This window comes from Panthera tigris, chromosome D2 (genome assembly GCF_018350195.1).
Source record: "Panthera tigris isolate Pti1 chromosome D2, P.tigris_Pti1_mat1.1, whole genome shotgun sequence".
NCBI classification, from domain to species: Eukaryota; Metazoa; Chordata; class Mammalia; order Carnivora; family Felidae; genus Panthera; species Panthera tigris.
This window is the reverse complement of record NC_056670.1, coordinates 61996501-62017734: the sequence shown is the minus strand read 5'-3', so window position 1 is coordinate 62017734 and position 21234 is coordinate 61996501. Positions and strand designations below refer to the sequence as shown.

The 21234-nt window shown below is 44.7% G+C and overlaps 1 protein-coding gene across 6 annotated transcripts in view; it reads right to left on the bottom strand.

Annotated features, from left to right (window-relative positions):
- The window catches only part of SORCS3 (sortilin related VPS10 domain containing receptor 3), a 589476-nt gene that overhangs the window by 561172 nt on the left and 7070 nt on the right, over positions 1-21234 (bottom strand). Inside the window, exons 1-3 of one of the 6 annotated variants that reach the window (XM_042960447.1) lie at positions 7896-8165; positions 6631-6720; positions 2556-2640 (exon numbers count right to left, since the gene is read on the bottom strand). The exons of 1 other annotated variant lie outside the window; for it this stretch is intronic. The gene's annotated coding sequence lies outside the window, so the exon portion shown is untranslated. Of the gene's footprint in view, positions 1-2555; positions 2641-2844; positions 2901-4078; positions 4296-5437; positions 5530-6630; positions 6721-7895; positions 8166-21234 lie in introns of those variants that run through there. 4 more of the 6 variants (XM_042960446.1, XM_042960444.1, XM_042960445.1 and 1 more) reach the window with 4 other exon arrangements.

Sequence of the window (21234 nt, the reverse complement as noted above, 5' to 3'; positions counted from 1 at the left end):
GATGTTTCACTAAAGATTATATCCAAATGACCACTAAACATTAAAAATGGTCAACATCCATAGTCATCAGATTAAAACCCACATGGCATATACCACTACACATCCACCAGAATGGCTAAAATAATTTTTTTTAATTACAAATATCAGGCCTTGGCAAGGAAGTGGCAAAGCGGGAAGTATCATACATTGCTAGAGGGAGTGTAATCAGTGTAACCATTTGAAAAATTGGAAGTATCTACTAAAGTCTATGTTATGATCCAGTTATTCTACCCTTGGATATATATCAAGAGGAAGTAGAGCATATAGACACACACACACACACACACACACACACACAAAATGTAAAAAAAGTTGTGATGTAGCCAAAAACTGAAACAATCCAGATATCCCAAACTTTAGAATGGATGAATAATTTGGGTATATTCCTACACTGTAATACTTCACAGAAATAAAAGAAAGCAAACTGAAGCTATATACATCAATATAGCTAAATATCAATATACTTGTATCACTAGGGATAGATCTCACATAGACTTCAGTGAAAAAGGCCAGACACAAAACAGAACATACTATACATATTAGTTGTCTATCACTATTGAATTACACCAACACTTAGTGGCTTAAAACAAGAGACATTTATTGTCTCAACCATTTCTGTGGGTCAGGAATTCTGGTGCACCTTAGCTGAGTCCTCCAGCTCAGGGTGGCTCCCAAGGCTCTGATCAAGGTGTCAGCCAGACTACAGTGATCTCAAGGCTTAGCCAGGGGAAGATTTGCTTCCAGGATCACCCATATGGTTGTCGGGCCAAAGGCCTCAGTTCACCAGATGTTCCCCAGAAGGCACCTCCCAACATGGCAACTTGCTTCACCAGAACAAGAGCCAGAGAAGGACCAGAGAGAATGTAAGGAAAATTCAAGTTAGAGTCTTTTGTAACCTAATCATGGAAGCGATATTCCATCATGTTTATCATACCTTATTCATTAGAAGCAGGTTACACAGGCCAGTCCACATCCAAAGGGAAGATATTATACAAGCGCCTGGGTATCAGGAGGCAGAGATTGTTGGGAGCCATCTAAGAAGCTGCCTACAATGCTGTATTATTCCATTTATGTGAGTTTCAAGAACAGGCAAAATTTGACAGAAATCAAAATATTGATTACTTCCAGGGAGAAAGGCCATACAATGTGAAGGGGTAATGAAGGAGCTTTCTGGAATGCAATGAATACACAGTTCTACAGCTTGACCTCATTTATGTGGTGGAGTGACATCTGCGTACTCATATGTAAAAAATGAGATGAAAATCTGTGGACTCGTGGGGCGCCTGGGTGGCTCAGTTGGTTAAGCATCTGACTTCGGCTCAGGTCCCGATCTCATGGCTCATGAGTTTGAGCCCCACATCAGGCTCTGTGCTGACAGCTCAGAGCCTGGAGCCTGCATCAGATCCTATGTCTCCCTCTCTCTCTGCTCCTCACCCGCTCATGTTCTGTCTCTGTCTCTCAAAAATAAATAAACGTTAAAAAAAAGACTGTGTACTCAGTGCATGTATTTTACACATCAATAAACACATGGGAGAAAAGTATCTAGTAGCCCCTACCTTCTGCACTTTTATATCTGAGGATACAGAAATATGAACTGAATTCCTAAAGGTCAGAGTAACCTCCCTCACCTGGTCCCTGTGTGCCTGTCAATTCACATACACATCTGACTGAATCTCCCCTCTGGTAGTACCGTGTGAAGAGAACCGTTTGCTCTTGGAGGCAGAGGACCACACCTGTTTAATTTGCTCTTATAGCCATAAGGTCAAGGCCACACTTGGGAAACCATCTCCAGTACTTGAGACAGTTCTCAGAAATCAGTTCTATGCTAGGAGTTACACTTCCTGTGTCCTTTTCACCTATGGAGACTGCAAATGATGAATAAAAATGCCAATTATCTTGATCCTTCTAATTCAAACTTTGAAACACCTAGATGTGATCTAGGGTATAGTCAAAGTTTTGCACTGAGTTCAAAAAGTGTTAACAAATTATTGGAGGAAATACAAACAGTACATTTAACCCACTAAATTATAGTTAACTTTGACAAGATAGGCACGTGGTTAAGACTTTACAGGTGTTAAAAAAAAAAAAAAGGTTAGAGAGGGAGGGATCCAAAACATAAGAGACTCTTAAAAACTGAGAACAAATTGAGGGTTGATGGGGGGTGGGAGGGAATGGGGGGTGGGTGATGGGTATTGAGGAGGGCACCTGTTGGAATGAGCACTGGGTGTTGTATGGAAACCAATTTGACAATAAATTTTGTATTTAAAAAAAAAGACTTTACAGGTGTATCTCAGTGAATCTAAACATCCATGCCATGATGAATCTAAGATTCATGCCCATTTTGTAAATGCAGGCATTTACAACTAGAGAATCAAAGTCAATTGCTCAAGATCAGTTAGCAAGTAAGAGGCCCAACCAGGATCCAAAACCGTCTCTATCTCACTCCTAAGCCTGGGGTTTTAACTAATTCATTATATGACTCCTCATGCATCCCTTAAAAAAAATAAGCCACTTACTAGTTCTGTAATGTGCCAGTCATAAATGGTCCTGATGCAATCAATAAACGGCCCCCTTATCAGTCAGATTGAGACACTCTAGGTCCTAGAAAGAACAAGCTTAGATTGTAAGTGCATTTAATATGGTTTACTAATTAAGAACTGTACCTGTGTGCACACACATGCATACCACATGCACGCGCACATGCGCGCACACGCTCACACTCTCTCTCACACACACACACACACACACACACACACCTGTCACAGTAAAGTATAATAGCAGAGCTCCAATCAGTATGATGCTCACGTGAGATGGGTAACCTGGACTTTGGAAGCCAAGTAGGGACTTGTCTACCCTATATCCTAGGAAAGCAATGATGAGAACTGAACTCAAGCAGCAAATACTCCTAAAAGCTCGGCAAGGTGGCACAAATGAAGAGCAGTAGGCTTCGCTAGACCCATCTATTGCCCAAGTGAGGCACAAGGATAGGAATGCCCAGAGGTGGCCCATGGCACAGCACCTACAGCTCATAGAAACCTGAAGAGCATTAAGTTACCTGCCACCATCTTACACACTAGGACCAATTCTCCTAACAGAAAATGTTGTTGGACCACATAAATACAATAGGAAATCACAATCAGCATGAACCACACCAACAACAGCAAACAAGCTACTCAACTAAACATGACTGGTCATTTCACTTGTGTGGGGAATTCTCTCCTAATGCACACTTGTTACTTATTCGTTTATTTAGGAGCCAAAATCTGATAAGTCTATAAGAATATTTTTTAACGGTATGAAATCTAGCCAATTTTTTTTTCCTATAAAACGAGCCACTGCATTAATTTTTGCAACAGATCTTCTAGCCTTCTCGGGCAAACCAAGGATGTTTTATACCAGATGAGAGTATCTTCTCTCTCTTGAGGAGTTTACAGTCCAGAGAGAGAGAAGGAGGGGGGATTGGTAGGAAAAAACAGGATCAAGGGAGGAGGACTGGCAGGAATATTTCAGAAAAAGGGAGCAGACAAATGGAGAAGCAGGGTACAGGCACAGGAAAGCAGCTAGGGAAGAGGGTCACAGTCACAGGGCCCAGCAGACAAGCTCAGGCAGGTCAGAGCCTCTATGAGCACAGTGCGTTGTGTGTTTAAGCACACACAACTAGATGCAGAGCCGTGTCCCAAATTTAATAATACACAAAAGTCAGTTCCCACTCACTCTCCAATGCCTCCTCACTGAAGCACCATGTTTACTCTCTCCATATCTACCACAATCTTAACTATATTTTATTTGCTTAATAACTGTCTGTGTGCACACACAAAACTGTAAGCCACGTGAGGGCACAGACTACGGCTCCTACCTCCAACTCTCAGCTCTGCCTTTTCCAGCTTTGTAACCTTAGGGAGGTTATTTAACCTCTCTGCTCTAATAGTTCATGAACATTTTATGAGAATCAAATGAGAAATACGTATAAAATCTAGGATAGGTCTCATTAAAAGTATTTTCCCTAATACTCAGCAAGAACAAAGAGGCCAGAACCCACATTCCGTAACCACTCGTCCTCCTTCTCTTAGGTGAGGTTTATTCTGGCAAGCCATGGTCAGACTCTCCATTCAAGGATCCAAACAGAAAAATCCTACATTCCTGCCACCAAATGGTATTTTGTTGGAATTTCATCCCCCTGGGCAGTCTCATTCCTCTTCTCTCCTCTCTCCCTCCTCCTGCCTGATGCTATGATGCCACAATCCAGTCTCTGTGACTCGGGGGATGTTTCCATGGTGACAAGCAATGATGTCATAAAGGGGGGATTGTTACAGGGTTGAATGAAATCTGGCGCCAGATGCACCCTACCCCCTTATATAAGGTGGGGGGTGGGGTGGGAGACAAACCCTGTGGACACATCCCAGAAAATGGGAAACCGAATCACCCAAGGGATGGCGAGGGCTGACCAGAGGGAGAGAAAGTTCCAATCCCCTCCATACACCAACAGCCCCATTTGGAAAAGAACGGATTTAACAGACCTCACCAAGACAAGAGTCATTTTTCACCAAAGAAAATCAAAGGAACGAACAAGAGGCAATGGCTACCGGAGACTCCACCTTCTGGTCTAGGAAGACCCAAGCAGACAGTGGCTTCATCCATCAAAGCCCCAGGTGTATCAAATATTTACTGAGGCCACAGACTCTTTCCTACCAGAGCCTTAGACTGTCGTGTGCATCTGATTGCCCCAAAGACAGACCACTGGGACCTTCAGTGCAGCATGCCTTTTATTATAAAAAGTCTTAGCCAGAAAAATAGCCACCCCCAGCTTAATTCCTAGAGGAATTCAAACCACTTTGTTAAGAAAATCCCCAGAGGAGATTTTATACTAAGGAGCATCCCACAATGCTGCCTGCCATCTCTAGGTTCTCTAAAAGCAAGCCCAGCCTTGATGAAAAAAGAGTGCCTGACATCAGGGGAGTTTGGCTGGATGGCTGAAGAAAGGAGAACTTTACCCTGAAGCGCAATGCTCAGATGTACAGAAGCTCCTGTTTAACTGGAAGAACCTGATCGGGTGATCATCGTCCACAGCCAGTTCCTTCTCTGACTATCTCCTGAAATTGCAGATTGAGTGAGTGCCACCAATGGTGAGTGTCAAGGAACAGGTCCTTCTCAATAAAATGTTTCCCTTGGTCCCACAGGAGGCTCTGGGTACCAATGGTTTTGACAGTCTATAGTTATTTCTTTCTCTAGGCAGCTGCTTTTCCTGAACACTTTGCTCCTGGAGAGTTTGGTCCACAGCAGTAGCTAAATATGTGTGCAGTGTGTACGTATCTCATGGCCTTCATCGTTATTTATGAACTAACTTTGAAGGGAAGTCATTTCCATCCAGAAAACCTGACATACACTTTTCCATACCCACCCATGCATAGAGATAAGAAAACTGTGCTCTTTTACTATTCTGGCAAGCAGGAGGCAACGTTTTCCAGATGCCGTTATGGGCAGCCCCGAGCCATCCACTGTGTATCCCAGAAAGCCAAATGGCCCAAAGTCTCCATTCCTAACCCACTCTCCAGTCCCAAACATGTCACAATCTCTCATACCTCCTGACCTTGGCCCAGGCTGCCCCTTGGTAGAATGGCCCCACCCCCACCCTACCCTCACAGCCCCTTCAACCACAAGACCTGGGTCCAGGTCAAATGGCCCAGATCCTCCTCTCTAAATGCTTCCTTCTAAGAAGGAGCCCCTCCCCCTCTACTGTCCATCCCCTCCAGTATTGTGGGGGCTCCCTGAGGGCGAGGACCAGCCCCTATTCACAGTGAATACTGGACTGCATCACATGCCCTGGCATCTGCAGTAGACAGAAGCCAAGACCCTTGTGCCCTGCAAATCTTCACTGCCAGCTTCAGCTCTTCCAAAATAAAAGCTGACTTTTAAAAGTAAGTGTCAGTGACTCAAGTGACTCATTTATGGACAAGGGCCCCTTAATAAGATGAAACAGAAGCAGTGTGGTCAACTGAGAAGGCCTGGGACCCTGGAGACCCAAACGCTGGCTATGAGCAAACTGTTTATCCTCCCAAAGCTCCAATTTTCTCATCTGTAAAAGCAAGGAACGGTGGAAGTTTGGGCTCAAAGTCCAGTTCTAACATTCTAACTCATTGAAGCAGGATGTGGCATTTTCACATCCCGAAATAGGAGCAAGTTATACTTCAAGGATGATTCCTCAAGGCACTTCCCCGCCCTCCTAGGTTGATATCGTCCCTTTCAGCCTCCCTTAAAACCCCTGTCCTGTTTACTGCTCACAGTGCGCTCCTGGCTGGGGACGGATGACAATTCCCCATGAAGGGCAGACTTTAAAACAAATGGAACCGCAGCCTAGTCAAGCTACCCTTGTTTATGCCTGGTCCCTTAAAGAGAGTCTGCCCCTCCTCTTCCCAAACGCCTCTGAGCCTAACCTTGGCCAGGGTCCCCTCCCCCCAGCCCCCAGGCACCAGCAAAGCTTTTCCTGGGTCCACCTGAGCCTGGCTCATTCCGTTATTTTGCAAACGCATCTCTGTGTACCTGTATATTCTGTCATTCTCCTTGTCCATGACAAATGCCTGGTATAAAAATTACCTTCAGAGATGTGTTAAGTCAGGCAGCAAACACATCCAGAGGCCTGGGGAAGGTGAGAAGGCTGGAGATTGGTGGAGATGGTCTTCATCACTGTGCATCAGGAAAATAAAAGGAGAAAGGGGAGGGGGTGGGCGAGGGGTGTCAGGGTGAAGAAAAAACTACTGGTTCATTCACCAGCAGCGTGCATGTGTTGAAAGTCTATCCTGGTTGCTCAGCAACCAAGAAAAAGCATTTCAGAGAGCAAGGGGCTAATTGGATAAATGAATTAATTAGACATTTCCGGAGTCAGGCGGTAAATGACAGCAGGCGTGGGTGGCCAGATTTTTGGGTTTTTTGTTTGTTTGTTTGTTTGTTCCCTAAAGTGTCTTCCTATCCCTACCTGAGCTTGGATCCAGCAAATTAGGGAGCTGGAGAGTGTGGGAGCTAGGTAACAATGTGTCAGAGATGATGTCCAGAAGGGGCAAGCATGGAGGGCAGGCTGCCTTGGGAAGGAAGTTGCAATAAATGACCTTAGAGGTCTCTTTCAACACTAACATTGGATTGGTTTTGCCAATGCAGGGTAGGGAGGGGGGGAAAAAGGAGTAAATCCCCACCCTGGCAGCCTGATGGTAACTAACAGCCGGCTTTCCCACATCGTCCTGTGGGGTTTCCCTTTGCTGTATTTAAAGCAAGCAGGTTCCCATGAAAGCCAATAGACGCGGGTTGTAGGGAGTGTGCGTGGGAAATAAAATGTTTTGTTGGTGATTGTTTTTTCCCCTTGCTCTGCTTTGCTCCCTCCCGTTGGCTTCCTTTAATTACAGCAGAACCCCACTGGTTGCTCTAATGATGGAGAGGGCCTGTGCAGAGCTCACGGTGGAAGGGAGGGAGTGGGCAGAAGGCCCTCCTGCTGGAGGGGAGGGAGGGCAACGAGGGAGGGGAAGGCAGCCAGCAGCTGCCAGCGCCCCATCTCTGGGAAGGAGAGAGCTTCTGGTTTTGCTGCTGGAAACAATCTACTGGGAGCCTCCAGGGGAGCTGCCACACCTCTCTGAGCCTTTGTTTTCCCTCCCACCAAGAAGGGAGACCGGGTTTCCTGGTGGTTGGAGAAGGATTGATGCCTCTGCTAACTGTATCTCACCCTTGCCCACAATTCCTAAGGGGTGCCCACTGCCAACAAAAATAAAGCCAGCGGGATATGCAATGCCTCCATAATCTGGCCTCACCTCATCCCTCTCTCTCCTGGTTCCCACACACACACACACACACACACACACACTGTTACTTCTCACCTCTGACTCTTTATTCCTCCTGCTCCAGGCCTGGAAACACCAGAACTTCAGAACAAATGCTCAGTGAGGGCTTCTAGAGAACAGGATGGTCTCACTGGGGAAAGGTCCAGGGGTTGGAAATCCATCTCAGCCCTGGTGGGATCAGGAGGTGAACCTCACAATCCTGGGGCCTCACCCTCCTTGCTGGGAGCAGGTGGGGAAGCAGATTGAAGAGAGGCTCTCTGGCCCTGCCTGTAAGGAACTCTCAAGTCAGCCTAGCCCACATGGGAGTTGTGGCTCTGTCAGTCAGCCGCTGTGTGACCTGAGCCAGGAATGCAACACCTCAGTGCCTTTGTTTCCTCATCCTTACAATGAGGCTCTTAATAGCAGATACTTCAGAAAGGTTAGGATTAAATGAGATGCTGGATGCAGAGATAACAGGTCAGCCCCTGGCACACAGGGAGAATACACTAAATGTTGTCCATGGTTTTTACAAAATTGCATCATTCTAGAATGAAATAAAAGCCTATCTCCTCACCTCTACCCAGCCATTCGCTCTGGTTCTCTCAGCCCATCCCCACACCCAAACTCTACAACCCCATGATTTTCTAGGTCATGAATATAGCAGACTCAGCGACCTGACATTTCCAAAGGGCATGTTGTTCTAGTTCATTACCTACTCTGTAGCTTATTAGCCATGTGACCCTGGCAATCTATGCAACCTCTCTTCATCACGGTTTCCTCACCTGTAAGCCCCAACTTGTAGCTTATTGGCAGAGGGAAATGAGACAGCAGGTACAACACACCTAACACCCCCTCCTGACATACAGTAGACCCTCGGTGAATTAGATCGCCTCCCCCAAAGGCTTCATTTTGGGTGCCAATGTTGGTTTAACATTTCCATCTCTCTCTATTTACATGTACTTATCTTAGATTTCAAGTTCCCAAAAGACCAGATCAAATCTGAATTGCTCTTTACTCAGCATATGCCACAGCACTGAAGCACAGTTTGGAAGTTGTTCACAATATGTTCTGAACTACTGCAGGATGATATATATTATTTGTAAACACATAAAAGTGCCCACACCACAATGCATAGCTCATCATCATTCACCACGTATAATGACAAAGATAATAATGAATATAGGCGATAACCACTCAACTATGGAGTATGTTTGTTTCCTATCTCAGCTGCATAGAAACAAGTCTCCCATTAAAAAAAAAGGCTTAGCAGAGACAAAGTCCCAAGTACAAGACTGCACTGGACATACCCGGCCAGCCTGTCAATGATCTGGCCTATGGCCCCCATGCCAAGAGAACAAGTTGAGGGTGGAAGAAGGCACAGATCTCTGGGTGCAAGAAGCGTGATTATTTTCATAAATGAAGAACATGGAATGTGAAGGGGGGATTGAAATGCAGCCCATTTCTCAGCTCTGAATATGATAAGCCTTCTCCTCACCCCCAACACCACAGCCCCCTGTGGTGGAGGAAAGGAGAAGAGGGGGAGAGGTTAGGGATGGGGCAGGAGAAGGCAGGATCGAGGAACAAACTGGAAGCCCCCTTACCTGCTCAGAGGCTGACAAAGAGAATTGAGAGCAATGGGAAGTCACTGATGCATAAACAGAGTTTCTGTTTGGGCAGTGAGAAAGCTCAGGAGAGGGACAGTGGTGACGGTTCTCAGCAATGTGAGTGTAATCAATGCCACTTCAAAGTGGGTCAAATGGCAAATGTTATGTGTTATATACACACACACACATACATACATACGTGTGTGTGTGTGTGTGTGTGTGTGTGTGTGTGTGTGTGTGTGTATTTTAGAGAAAGAGAGCATGCAAGCAGGGAAAGCAGCAGAGGGGGAGAAAGATAGAATCCTAAGCAGGCTCCACACTCAGGGAGAAACCTGAAATGTGGCTCAATCCCATGACCCTGGGATCATGACCCAAGCCAAAATCAGGAATCAGACACTCACCTGACTGAGCCACCCAGGCACCCCACCCCCCACTATGTTATATATATTTTTAAATCAATACATAAGATTTAAGGAGGGACAGGGGAGACAGTAGAGCTCTCCGCAATTCCCTGCCTCCTTAACCGAAGAAAACCCAGTATTAGAAGCATGGCCACCAGAGACATAGAAACCAGCCTTTGGTCACGGCCCTCACTCTCACGTCCCAGTGGTGTTCCGAGGCTTAGGGAGGGGTCAGAAAGGAAACAAGCATCTCTGGCTAGAGGGTACCCTCCTCCTGCTGCCGCCCTCTTCCTGCTGCCAGCCCTGAAGGTGGACAAGTTAGACAAATGGGACTGGCTGAGATTTCCGGAGTCCCTACCCCTAAAATGCCTTCTGGGTGTACCACGGAAATGAAATCAGGACCTCAAAGAGATATGTGCACTCCTATGTTCTTTGCAGCATTATCCACAACATGATATTTCATCAACCTAAGTGTCCATCAAAGGACGAATGGATAAAGGAAACGTGGTATATATATACCCACAATGAAATACTGTCCAGCCTTAAAAAGGAAGGAAATCCTGTCATTTGTGATGATGTGGATGAACCTGGAGGACATGATGCTAAGTACAGTAAGGCGGGGGCGGAAAGACAAATGCTGCACGATCTCACGTGCAGAATTTCAAAAAGTCAAATTCATACAAGGCGAGAGTAGGAAGGTTGTCAGGGGCTAGGAGGTAGGAGAAAGGGGAGAGGTTGGTCAAAGAGTGCAAAGTTTCAATTATGCAGGATGAATAAGGTCTGGATATCTAATGCCCATCAATGTGACTGTAGTTAATGACACTATATTACATACTCGAAATCTGCTAAGAGAATAGATCTTAAATGTTCTCTCCACCAAAAAAAGAAAAAGAAAGAAAAAAATATGGTAACTCTATGAGGTGATATGCTGGCTTGATTGTGGTAATCATTCCACAATGTATACATGTGTCAAAACATCACATTGTACACATTAAATATATGCAATTTGTATTCTTCAATTATACCTCAGTAAAGCTGGAGGGGTGGGGGCGGGGCAGAGGCAATAAAATGCAAAGGCCTCAGGAAAGGGAACTGAAGCACTACAGGACTGATGTTAGAACATTTTCCCAGGGCGGGGAGAAGGAAGACAGTGGAGGGTGCTGGGCAGAGAGGAGGCAAAGAACCAGAAAGGGGAACTGAACACACTTCCCTGGTCCCTTTCTTTTCTTTACTTCACTTTGAGGCAAACACTAGCCCAGCCCCCAGGCCTGAGAGTTGACACAGGCTCTGGGGTGTTTCAGGTGCCCTTCTGTCTCAGAAAATTTCATCCTCTCGCCAATTGCTAAAGCCCTGCCTTATAACACACACACACACACACACACACACACACACACACACACACACACACACCCCTGAAGCTCGTTTCCCAGAAACCACACTGGTAACTTAAACCCAGAACAAGAGCCCCATAAGAACACAGAACTGAGCAGTATGGGTATGCAAGCACTTTTGCAGCCTCTTCAGAGTCACCTGCTGTTCTTCAAAGACGCTCATTCTCACCTCTTGTCATCCACACGCTTTTGGGGGGACATTTAAATAGGGGCTGGATCTGTGCTGTCTGAGATTAAAGAGAAAGGGAGGGCCATTGGTAAATCTTGGCTCATCCCTCTGGACGTTGCAGGGCTTTCCTCCCCTGGACACCTTACGGGCCCCTCCTCCCCCACCCCAGAGAAGGGAAATGGTGGTGTTGGACGGTGCAACTTCCTTCTGTCTGCCCTTCACACACACTCTCAGAGTAGGAAAAATGGGTCTCAGGAGGAGACCTACTATGAGATAAACAAACCATGCTTGTCTTCACGACTGCTTACCATCTACAAGTCACTTTCCAGTACCCTTCACCGGCAGGGTGGGAACCTTGCCAAGCCTTTCAAGTTCACTAAATCCTCACAACAGCCGTGTAAAATAGGGATTATAATCCCAGTTTATAAAGGAGAGAGCTGGGTTTCAGAAAAGTAACCCACCCAACGTGACAGAGCCAGTCAGAGGAGGAGTGAGGTCCACCTGACTGACCCAAGCACAACTATGCCACCCAGAACATCCCCTGCCCTATGTCTCCCCAAAGTCACCAAATGTATTCATTCTGCCCAAGGCTCCCTTCTGGGAGAGAAAGCCTTAGACTGTATTGAGAACCTAATGGAAACGGAGGAGCCTCAGGGTGTTGCAGGAAGAGCACTGGACTAGGAGTCAGGGACATGGACACTGGTGTGGGTGCTGCCGCCATCTTGGTGAATTTGATCATGCCACAACCTCACCTGGCCACACTTTCCACATCTGAAAAAGGACCTGGTTAGATCATTATTTGTTCTTTCCAGCTCCAAATACCGTCTCTCCATTATTGATACTTTAAGAGGATCTTGGAGAGGATAATGTTTAACCCAAAGGGATAGCTCTTGAATTGTGAAGTTTCTAGCAAAAGTAAAAACAAAAATCTGGCAGAGAATACTTCCTGCTTCCCCTCAAAAAAATCACACCACGAATACAAGCGACTTCGCCTATGATTTAATAGCAAAGGCATTCCCCTAAATATGTTTAGAAATGTATAGTTTCTAACACCTTTTCAAATATATGATTGCATTCTGATTCCTGCAACCATGAAACAGATAAGGAAACTTGAGTCTCAGTTATGGACTGACTTGGGCCATTTCATAAAGCTGGTAGATGGTGGTATGAAGGCTGGTCTTCCAATGTCCATTTAATCACAACCAAAAGGATACTCCTACATGTGCTTTGTGCATGGATCTGGAGTCCTACCACAGCATGAGCCCATCCACACACCTAAGCTGTCAGCATCATCATCATTACCATCATCATCTACAATGATCTTATCTGAGGACACAAGAGACACTAAGCAATGGTTGCCAAGAACAATTACTAAGGGACGCTAGTGTCATTTCAACACATACACCCAAATACCTGCCAACTCCACCTACTGGAAAGATCAGTACTGTGTGCTCGGAGACGTGCACACACATGGCCTCCCCACCATTTTCTGTCCTCATCGCAGCTCCTGAAGAGGCACATTGATGAGTCCTTTCTTCCCAAACACGCCCCTTTTCAGCATCCCTCAGTCTGGTACCACAACAGTCTCTTGGCTGAGACAAGAGACAATCAAGGAACCACAGGTTTTCTCTCCTGCCCACCTATGTTCAGTTACAGGGTGTGACAATGGTGTTTCACACCATATAATCAACCCTGCCCTTCCAACTCCATTTCTTAAAAAATTCATAAGTGCACACGAAAGAGAAGAAAACACAAAACAGAACCAGAGGGGCAAAAGGCAATCTTGAAATGAATTTGACTGCAAAAGCTTATGTTCCTGCAGGCATAGTAGATATTAATAATTCAACAAAATATTACAGTAATTACTATACTTTGCAAAATCACAACAGTGCACTTCAGCGCAACTCCTACCAATCTCCCTCCAACTGCAATTAATAAATAAAACACAATTCCCTATATTAAATTTGTTGTTTAAAAGCTAAATATTTTATCAGAACTAATATATTTTAAATAATCAGTCAAGACCAGAAAAATCCCTGGCCCCGCATGTCTCCCCACTTGCAGTGAAATCCCATCTTCACAGCTAGAGCAGAAACGGACTTCAACTAACAAGAATGCACTGAGTGTTAGGGCTTGAAGGCCCCCCCCCACTGAGGGACCTGAGAACTGCTCGGCCCCAACACTCTGCTGCAATCTGATCAGGCTGCTGGAAAGAGTGAGAAGGAAAAAAAGGGGGAAGATTAATTCTTTTGGACCATGAATTCTGACCTACCTCACTGGGTTCCAGGAAAAGCCATGAATTACAAAGAGAGGTGAGGGACAGGAAACCACCACAGAGACACCTAAGTATAGCCCTGAGCATGTATGAGGCTAATGACCTTGAAATACAGGTGAGCCTCCCTTTATACTCTAGTTATGTTCCCACAAATTTGTTACACACAATCTATCAAGTTCTGTTGACTTTACCTGCTGTATCAGTTAACTTCTGCTGCAAAAATGCTGGGGAACAAACCACTCAAATCTCAACCACTTATTCTCACAAGAATCATTTATGCTCATAAATATATAGGGCAGCTGGAGGTTGGCTGACTCAACTGCGCTCAACTGGGCAGGGCTGCTCTTGGCTGGGCCAGGCTGGTGTAGGCTAGGCTTGGCTGCACATGACTTGTCCTCTCTCCCAGGACCAGCAAGTTGGCCTGGGCATGTTTCCTCATGCAGAGGCACAAGAAAGCAGGTGGATACCTGATGCCTCTTGCTAACTAAGCTTAGAACTGGCACTTCTTCTATTGACCAAAGTGCATCACAAGGCCAAACCCAAAGTTAGGAGGTGGAGAAGAAATGCCCCACCTCCAGAGAAAGGGTACTACCAGGGCCCAGTACAAAAGGGGTTATAGAGAGGCGCGAGGAATTATATAGAGAAACCAACAATACAATCAACTACACCTGCTAAGTACTTCTTCAGCTGGCTTGTCCTCACCCACCTCCACTGCCACCACCCAAGCCATCACTCTCTCTAGCTCCAGCGACAGTCTGGTCTCCTTTCCACCATCTAACTCATAGGGTGATCAGAGTGGTTTTGTTTAATGCACATTTAATTAAATGACTCTCCTACTTTAAACCCTCCCAATGGCTTACCCCTTTGCTCTTAAGATGGAGAATAAACTCCTCCCCCTGGATCCATAAGGCCCTACCCATCCCTGCCTGTCCAGCTTTATCTCTTGCCAGCCTCCAGCCCACAAACCCTCTTCTCTCTGTCCTTCTCTCTGTCCCTTTCAGATACTTTCTTCCCTCATGTCTCAGAAGCTATGTGCCCAGAACACTCTGCCCTCTCCTCTTCACCTAATTAACCCTGTGCATATTTGAGATCTCAGCTCATCTGCTTCTGCCTCTCTGCCGTCTCCAAGTTAAATGTGCCTAGTGTAATCTTTGATAATGTCATGAACCTCTCTTTCAGAGCACTGATCACCATTATATACTCAGAGCCCAGCAGGGCCTGGCATCTAGCAGGTACTCCAAAAATATTTGTTGAATATTGATGACGTTTTCAAAAGCTATCTTACATTTTTTAAAATGACAAATAGCTAAAACTACTCTTTTTTTGGCTGAGTTTTATATTAAAAGTATTCAGATAATAAGCATCTATGGCAAACTGCTCTGTAGAGTTTAATCCCTCACACCATGCTGCTGATTTTGTATAAACCTGGTTGTAATGCATCAGGTCTCCTTAAAGGGTTGCGCATCAGTGACCTGAGCAAAGCCAAGGTGGCCCATGCTAGACACCTCCTTCCCTTACTCTCATTAGTCCTGAGTAGGAGAGGGATACATAGAATCCCCAAATAGCAAAGATGCAAATCAAGCAAGTACACTAAGTACTTCACGACCCAAAGGAAATTTTTTTGACCCTAGACTTCCATGTCCAGATGAACCACAAGCAAATGAGAAAGGCAAATAAATTTTAGACATAAATTTATCATAATTTTAGACCATATAATTTATCATCCAAGCCAGGATTTCTTGAGAATTAAAAGCAATATATCAATATTTATGTCAGGACACAGAAATAATCCAGGACATTCTCATGCCCTCTCTACAAAAAAAACTGGAGGATAAACCACAGAAACATGAAAATCATCCCAAAAAAGAGGAATGGAGCCACTCCCCATCCCCCCAAAAACCCAGAAGTACGAACCCAGGAGTAGAATAAACAGAAATAGTAAGATAAGAACAGGAAGACAGACCTAGAAAGAAATCAGTACAAATAAGAATATCCAGTAATACAGTTAAGAAGCTGGAATATCTTGGCACAATGGTGAAGAAACAGATGTTTCTTCTCTCTGTGAGGATGATAAAACAATTAGAAACTCAAGAAAAAAAAAAAAAAAACAAAGAGCAGTACAAGAAGGTTACAGCCCAAACTACTATGGCAGAATTCTGAGCAACTGTCACAGCATAAAATAATCTACCCAATCTTTACTTCTTATCATGTCACACAGATTTAGTCATGAGTATTGTCAACCATACTACTTTGTTGTAGATAATAAAAACAAGCATAATATTCTGAACATTTTATTAGTTTCATTCGCTGTGCTCTAGGTTACATCCAATGTATTTCCTAAGCACCTTCCGTTGTTCTCTGTTCCTAACATTTTCCTAATGTGTGTTTCCCACACACAAGACTATACACTTTGGGGGTGTCCAGTCTGCACCACTAGGCAGTATAGCAGCTGCTCCCCAAATACTTCATATTATCTGAAAAGAATGAGGCCAGGCAATCAATACAGGTCAAGTCCTGGAACAAATGTTTTTTTAAACTCCCAAATTACACTCCCATCTGAGAATTTTATTATATCAGATGTGGCTTGAAATAAATTGTACATCGTGCCTGGAATAAGAAGCATGAGGTTTTTAACGCCATGCTATGTGTGCTAATGGAAGGGTTTCGTTTGTGCTGGGCGAAGGCAAAACAAGGCGGCTGTTGGACATGGTCTCAAATCTATTGTGGAAGGACCTCCAGCCACTTAAAGCATAAAAGGAGAGGTAAGGTAAACTAACACCATGAGTTCACACCGCCCCTGTTCACATTGCTTTGAGAACCATTCTTTTTAAAATGCTTCCAGGTGCGTTATGTCCTTACTTAACTGTGACATAAAGGGAGCAATGGGATTGTCCCCATTTCACACATAAGGAAATGACTGACCTAGTATCACATCTAGTTTATGCTGAGATAGGCCTGTATCAATTTATGCAGCTCATCCATTCTATAGATAAAGAAATTGAATCCAAGAATATTCAATAACTTAATGAGCATCACACTAAGCAAAGAAATGAATGAAAAAATGAATGAACAAATGAATGCACCTCTGCTTGGGGAAGACCAAACTTATGCATGCTTGAAAGAAGCGTTTTTCAGTATTTTTACCATCATCCTAGACACTCTCCTTACTAATGTACCCATTAAAAAACAACAACTCTCATTCATAGACATATACTGAAGAGTTTTCATCCCCTTACACCTAAGAATGGTGGCCAGCTAAAAGCAGTTACTGTACGTGAGTCAGAAACCCAACTCCACAGATCTCAGCTCCCAGGACAATATTCTTCCCATCCTATTATGATGCTTCTCACTGATGAGATCTTAGAAAGAAAGATACTAATGGGAAGCTAACTGCTCCCTGCCCAAATCCTGACAAAGTCTAAGAAAAAGAGGAATTGCACCCACTCCCAGGTAGGACATCATCTGCCAGCAGGTAGAGGTCAAAATTTTAGGGAGCCTCTGTTTTATGTATTATGAAGAACAACCACAGGTCCTAAGTGAGGTGGGGCTGCTTAGCCTTGAGAAATGACAGTGAACACTAATTTGGAGGCGTGTGTCCCCTTCTCAAAACCCCAGCACCATGTTCCTGCCACTCAGTATAAACCTGGAGTGGGATCCTTTCTTTTGGAAGGTGCCAACTCCAAGGAGGACCTCTCAGAAGTGGGGGCAGTGACTTCATCCCCCTCCCCACACCCAATATGGACCATGGGAGGCCCCAGAACAGGCTTTCAAAAGAGTAGGAGGGAAATTCCTGGCTTGGTGTGATGGTTAATTTTATGTGTCAATTTGACTGGGCCACAGGGTACCCAGATATTTGGTCAAACATTACTCTGTGTATGTCTGCGAGGATGTTTCTGGATGAGATTAATATTTGAATCAGTGGACTGAGTAAAGCACATTGCCCTCCCAGTGTGAGTGCCCTCATCCAAGCCAGGAAGGGCGGATTAGAACAAAAAGGCTGAGTGAGAAATAATTCTTTCTCTTTGCCTGACTATCTTCAAGCTGGGACACTGGTCTTCTCTTGCCCTCAGACTCAGACTTAGACTGGAACTACAGCTGGGTCTCCAGCTTCACAACTACAGATTTAAGACTTCTCAGCCCCATTCATAGTGTCTGTCTATTCCTCACAATAACTTCCTTTAGATACACATATACACACTTCCTTTAGATACACATACATATACACATAGACACACATACATATGTACATATACATACACATACGTAGATATAGACATACACGCACGTACATTCACATGCACACACACACATACCTATACATATATATATGTATGTATGTATATATATTTACTTATATACACACAAAGAGATTTACAGTGAGGGGTGTGTGTATGCACACACACATACTGGATATATATCGGAGATATATATCCTATTGTTTCTCTTTCTCTAGAGAGCCCAGACTAACACACTAAGTCAAGCCAGCATGCAGAGAAACAACAAGTGCCAAGGGGATATGGGCAGAGAACCAACAGATCTGCCTAAATGGACAGATACTCAACCTACCCCATTTCCTGCCTAGGCGAATAATAAGAACATTCTTAACCAACATGATAGCCTTCAATGCTAGACCCTTTATACTATAGCGTACTTTAGACCCACGCCGTCTCTAAGATTACCAACAACCTGGAGGTTCACTATTATCCCACTTTTACAGCCAGTGAAAGTGAGGCTCAGACGTCCGTTCAAAGTCGCTGCTGCTTGGGCATCTTCTCATAACCCAATAGACATTTCAGAGTTTTGAGAAACCTTCCAGTCAAAACTTCACTTTCAAGTATGAGTAACACTGACAGCAGCACAGTGATATGAGCAACTCTTTTGCCTCTAAAAATAGCTTCCTCTACCTACCACCACCCTGGAAAACAAATTTCTCTGCAACTCCAGTTTTATGGTCTCGAAACTCTTATTGTAGCAAGTTCCTCCACTACATGTAATCACATTCAGATATGGCAGCTTGAGCTACTTTTCCAGCCCTGAAAAAAAAATGTTCGATTCAGTAATTGTTCCCCATCTCCCACTGAGAACAGATTTTAAGAAGAAAAAGTTCATTTCTGATGCAGCAGTGTAATCTTTAACCTGACTCTAACCATCTGGAAGAGAAACTGCATACCTCACCATAGATGCCAAAAAGACTTGGAAAGCCCTGAATCAGGCATGTGGGATCTCAGCACCAGTGAGAGGGAACAGAGATGTTCAGGGGTGAGCCTAGGCCCAGGGGCAGCAAGAAGAGGCCTTCCCTCAGCCCCAAGACTCTCATTCTTTACCCAGGCAGTTCTAAGTATTTAAGAAAGTGTTTATTACATTCAACTCAGTAAGCTTCTACTGACCATGCACCATGCACAGGAAGTGAAGGGACACAAAGGGAGAAAATGCAGAAGAGATAGGGCAACCAAGCCTAAGTATCACTTCCTGCGGATTTTTACTTCTAGAGTCTTAGCTGGGTCATTAATGGGTTGAATGGACTGCAGAACGGATGTAATGTATTTAAACAAAACACCCATTTCCTTTTTCTGCAGGAAGAGGCTGATCAACCTCCCTGCCCCCCACCCCCCCAGGACTGAAGTGCCCTGCTGCCAATCAATATCCATCTAGGGGTCACCAAACATCCCCACACACAATTCACCTGCAGGGTGCTGTTTCTCCTCTTCTCTCCTTTGGAACGATTCCTTGTGCAGCATTTTTTTTTATTATTTCATCCTATTTATTTTCACTTCTTTCCCAGGGCAACACTCCCTCTAGTGTCTGTGTAGGGATCTCAGGTTCCACTCTTGGTGCAGAGGGTGCAAGCAAAAAGGGAATACAAGCCTGTATCTCGATGAGGATAAATCACTACAAAATTAATAGTGGGTTTGGCCAGGGTGATAATTCTTGGAAAGAGGCTGCGGATATTCTGCAGATAGTTCTAGTCATGGATATTCCCATTTTACACTAGGCACGAAGCAGAGAGAGCTGGGAGATCAAGAGGAGAAGCACAGCTGGAACCTCAATGTCCATCCCATGGCTTCCATGTAGAGAAGTCTTCGGCACTACATTACAGGTTCCACTTGCCGCCCAGCCCCAGCAGCCCACTGTTCTCCTACTTCCCTGAATGACACATTCCACTAACTCACTTCCTTCAAGAAGTCTTCCGAGATTAGCTGTGAAGCATAATTATGGGTGCCCAAGCCAAGAGAAGCTATTCTCTACCTTTCTGGATGCCTTCCTTAAGGCTTCAATGAAATCCCCCCAAAAAAATGTCCCACATAAAAGCTGTTAATTAGTGTAATCTTTAACCTGGTTCTAACTACCTGATTCTAACCGCTTCTATTACAAATTCTGAGTAGGAATTTCAAGGTCCCCAGTCATTCACTCCTGTCTTTTTCACTATCTCAGCACAACACAGAAGAGAGATATCGCAAAGGCTCATCTGGCCAAGGATAGGAGGTGCCTGACAGGAGCATCTCCCTGAGGGTTCTGGCCAAAGCTTTTGCCATTAGCTCACTGCAAAACTTGGAGCAAGTACGTCCTTCCTCTGCTTCAATGTTTCCATCTGAAAGCGAAGGGAAAGCCCTTTCCAATATAAAAATAACAACTAAAGCAACTAAGGTATCCGCAGGGCTTGCCACAGGTCCAGCACTTCTTTTAAGCACTTGGCCACGTACGTTATGTCATTAATCCTTACAGCAGCCCAGTGTGAACGGTACTATTTCTACCACTCTCTTCTAATAAATGTACAAATAGCGAAGAAAGTATAACAACTTGTCCAAGGTCACAAGGCTATTAAGGACAGAGGCACGATTTAAAGCCAGGCACCCGGTTCCAGAACCCATGCTCCTAACTATTTACTACACGGCTGTCCCCAATAATCTCTGAAGACTATGTTCAGGATGGATACACTCCACAAGCATGAATTCACACCCAGACCAAACAATCCCACAATCCACACCCTAACAGGATCCTTGATTTCCCTATATGGCTCTATTTCCAGTTTTTCCCCTAAACTAGGTCCCGGTGTGGGCCAAGTGACAGGCCCCTACTTAGCAGCAGGCAGTTTTACTGGCCAACCGTCCTGTATGGCTGGCCCCACTGTGCTCCAGGGCCCTCTCATCTCAACCCACTAGGGATGCTTTCCTCCGCTCCCCAGCAAGGAGTTAATAGCAGAAAGCTGTCTGTGCAATCCTAAAGTTCTTAGACTCCATTACTTTTTCCAAATTTACTACAACACATTTATTAGCGTACTATGAAGAAAAGCATTTCCATAAATAATTAAACCCAAACTACACTGATCAAAATAAATGAGCAAAATGTTCCTGGTGATGCAACCAGGCCTGATTCACTAACTCGAATAATGAGGTGATTCACAAGAGGCCCCCATTAACAACGGTTAGTAAGACACAGATTGTCCAACATTGAGGAGGTTGGTATTTATCGTTTGCAGATAACTCACTGGGTGGGCAGGGTGGATGTAGAACACAGCCAGGGAACCAGAGGAGGAACCAGAGGAGCCTCTTTGGTTA